We start from the raw sequence: 4,392 nt of genomic DNA, 5'->3' as shown, positions 1-4,392 counted from the left end.
GGTGTATAGATAATGGATGGATGGATGGATGGATGTTGACCTGCTTTTACCACTTTTTTCACACATTGTTGAAAAAACAAAATATCTCAGGAACTATTTTTTAAAAAGTCTGAAATTGTCCGTTTTTAAATATTAGACAGTTTCATCTTTGAGCAGATATTAGCAAATAAACTGACGATGCAGAAGAGTGATATTATCCTAAACACATGTAGCTGCATGTCACAATATTATAAAACAAATCATACAGAATATTTTTTTAAACAAAATTCTTCACCACTAAATTAAAAAAAAAAAATCATTTGAGCTTGTTATCTATTACATTTATTAAATTTTTATACTTCCTGGAAGACATGCTTGAAAGTAAACGCTTAAGCAGTTACTATAAATATGCATGTACTCACACTTGAACTTTCTGCACATAGTACAGCTTGTGACATTAATCTTGAAGGCCAAGTTTATTCCCAGTGGAACACAGAACCAGAGAGTCCATTTTTAACCTATTTTTGTCTCAGAAAGCATCAAGCTAAGATTTCACAAATAGCTATAAATAACTTTATTTTATGATGTCAAAATATCAGCCAAATCTAAGCTGGTCAAACAGAAACTGTTATTAAAAAAAACAGAATGATTTGAGATGGAATTACCCATTTTTGAAAACCCAAGGACAACATTAGTTGCTTGTGTGAAACATTCAAAAACAGCACATTTGAAGATGAATAAATGATATGTATCTAGTACATTCTACTACAAATGACATCAACTGAATAAACAGAAAAATTATTGAAATAGTTGCTAATTTAAGTCCTGTCTACTAATTGGATGTTTTTGTTGATTAACTGATTAACTGAGTTATTTATTCAGCATTTCATGAATGTACACAGATCAACCACAACGTTAAAGCCGACTGCCTGATATTGTGTAGGTCTCGTTCGTGCTGACAACGCAGCTCTGACCCATTGGTGCTTGAACTCCACAAGTCTGCTGAAGGTGTCCTGTGGCATCAGGTACAAAGATGTTAGCAGCAGATCCTTTAAGTCCTGGAAGTTGCAAGGTGGGGCCTCCGTGGATTTGGTTTGTTTTTCTAAAACATCCTACAGTTACTCAGTTGGATTGAACTGTGGCAAATTTGAAGGCCAAGTCAACACCTTGAACTCATGTTTCTCTCACTATTCCTGAACCATTTTTGCAGTATTGCATTGGGCATTATGTTGCTGACGGAGGACACTACCATCAGGAAATACTGTTGCTGTGAATGAGCGCATGTGGTCTGCAACAATGTTTAGGTAAAGTGCCCATAATAATATTCATCCTACTTGGAAGTTTTCCCCTTTTATTGCTTTTTAAAATTGAATCATTATCAATTTAATTAGACTTCTTGATCACAATTTACTAAAAAAAAAAAACAAACAAAAAATTCTTTCATGTCAAAGTGATGTAAGTAAAAAAAATTACAATTTGGAAGAAGGCATGTGAGAGTCAACTAGAAGAGGTTTCTTTGGTCTGATGAGACTAGAACTGAGCTCATTGGACAACAGACTGGACATTATGTTTGCTCGACACCAAACACTGCACGTCTCTACAAACAAAAAGCATGGCAAAGCATGGCGGTGGCATCATCATGGGGATGCTTCTTTGCAGGAGGCCCTGGAAGGCTTGTAAAGGCAGAGGGTACAATGGATGCAGATATCAGGATATCCTGGAGGACAACTTGATGTAGTCTTTAAGAGAACTGTGACTTGGGAGATCATTTGTTTTCCAGCAAGACAATGACTCAAAGTTTACAGCAAAAGCTTCACAGAAATGTTTCAGAGACAGCATGGTGAAGGCTCTGGAGGGGCTGAGTCAGAGCACAGACCTCAATCCAATTGGGAATTTGTGTCTGAACTTGAACAGAGCTGTACACTCACAATCCCTGTTTAGCCTGACAGAGGTTGAGCAGTTTGAAGTAAAATGGAGTCAAATTGCAGTGTCCAGATGAAAACACTGATCTGAAGGTGGTGAATACTTATACTAGCACTTATTTTACATTTGAAATGTTTGATTAATTGATGTTTCTTTGTTGAAATCTGCTGTCTCTTTAACATTAAAAAGTCTTTTTTGTAAATTCTTGTCAAAATGCCAAATAATTTTGATCACAGTTCAATTCTAACTAGCAGTTAAAGTGGAAAATTTTAAAGGAGGGTGAATGCTTGTTGTCAAAAGAACAGAACATCACAGTCCACAGCATCCCACTGCCTCTGCCAGCTTGTCTTCTTCCCATAGTGCATCCTGCTGCCATCTCTACCACATGAACACCCATGAGCCTTTGTTGGACCCCCTTTTGTAGGTACTGACCACTGCAGACAGGGAACATCCCACTAGACCTTTCTCGAGACCCTTTGACCCCACGTCTGAGGGTCTCTAAAATAACAGCACTGCTCAGATCCTTACGCTTAACTGCTAATTTTTCACACTCCCAGGAAATCATCTTCAAGAACTGACTTTTCACCTGCTGCCTAATTCATTCCACCCCATGACAGGTGCCATTTTAACAAGATAATTAATGCTTTTCACTTCACCTGTCAGCGGCTTTAATGATTTGACTGATCGATCAATGCCGTCTTCCGAAGCAGCGGTTCCTAAAGAGCCAATTACCTCGATGGACACCACACACACACACACACATACCCGTCACACATCAATCACAGGCAGCTGATGTGTCAGAGTGGTGTTTCAGCAGAATAAAGGGTTATGTGAGAGTGTTTAACAGAGGTGGAAGATTAAAAAAACAACCAACTCATTTTTAGCCCCGGGTGCACTGTGTGGCTCTATAATTATTGCAGATAAAAGCAACAAATAGTTGAGCTCTTGCCCGCCATTATTCGAGCTCTTTGTACTGGAAATCCCCGTCACTCCACAAGTGACAGACAGCAGAGAAGAATATCTGTATGGTGACACAGGAACAGCAAAATGAGTGCAAGGCAGGGAGGGCAGTTGAAGTGGGCTGCTGTAGTGTCTGTAATGACTGTCTAGTGTGTACTGATGGACAGGCCGGTGGGCGTTTGAAGGAGATTATACCTGAGCGCTCCGCTGTTTCATCGCTGCGGCCCTTAATGACGGTGACTTAATGAAAGCAGCTGGTTCGTGAATAGCAGAGCTTGTTGTGTGTCGCATGAATTTCACCAAATGTTTGTGTGTTTTAAAGTGACAGGAGGACAGAAATAATCCATTTTTCTGGAAGCGAAGCTGCAGCTTGATAAGGTGAGTTTTAGGTTGCGTTCGTCACCAAAGTGTACTGAGTGATATGTTTTTGTTTTACAGTTCTATGCGTTAGCTTCGCTCAAGAGCGGCCTCATGGACACCAGGTCAGGTAGATGCTGAACTTATATTACAATTAACACTTATATAAAGTATCTCATGCTAATGAGTTTATCAAGTCTTTCTGTTGAGTCATCAAAAATAATGACTAATAAATAAATAACAGTTAAAGCTGGGGGGGGAAAAAACAAACTTAAAACCTTGAAGTAGATAAATAAAAATATATAAAATAAAACTGATATTTTCTGTCAACAAAATGAGAAATGTCACAGTGAAGAAGAAGCTACTTTTTGTGATGAACCTGCAACTACCGCAAGTCTCAGTGCTGGTTCAGTCTTACTTCTCTCATACTAAGGAATTACTTTTGACTACAGTTAGCAACTGTTGCTCTTAAAATACTGTACACTACCTCCTGAGGACTGCAACATGGACAGACACATTTGGGAACTGTTAGACAGAGTGCAGTTTGGCAGCTAAAGAGCCTGATATTCCCTAAAGAGTTGGTAGAGACCAAAACAGAGCTAAAAGAAGGTCAATACTGTTGTCAAATACACCAGGTAGACAAAAACACAACCCCAAATTATGAATAAGGTTCCACTGTAAGAGATGGCGGTCTTAATGATAACTGTTTTGCCATATCAGCCTCAAAGCTGCTGCTTCGAGGTGTTGGATGTTCATTTGCAGTTAAAATGAAAATCTAGCTTTCAAAATGTACAATTACACAAACTCCAAAACTTCATGTATGTTTTACAAATGTTTCATTCAAAAAGACCTTTTGAACATGAATCCTTCAGTGCCGTTATTAATCATGGCATTTTCAGCAGGCTTTAGCTAGAAATCGGCAACAGTGCCTCACTGACGTGCTGAGCCTGTATCAGAAGACAGAGGTTTTGGATTATGATCCCCTCATAATTTGATCAGGTTTAAAACAAACATCCAACATTGTAACTCGTGTCAGAAAATAAGGGGGAAAAAAAAGAGGCATAATGGGCTCCACTTAATTATTTATTAGAAACTCAGCTAATCTGCTGTTTGTTGGAAAAAATCCTGTTTATGTTTGAGCCCCACTTCTAAAAGTACAGACTGAGAAAATAT

Source organism: Stegastes partitus, unplaced genomic scaffold (genome assembly GCF_000690725.1).
Source record: "Stegastes partitus isolate 25-593 unplaced genomic scaffold, Stegastes_partitus-1.0.2 Scaffold1249, whole genome shotgun sequence".
NCBI classification, from domain to species: domain Eukaryota; kingdom Metazoa; phylum Chordata; class Actinopteri; family Pomacentridae; genus Stegastes; species Stegastes partitus.
This window is presented reverse-complemented; position numbering follows the sequence as displayed.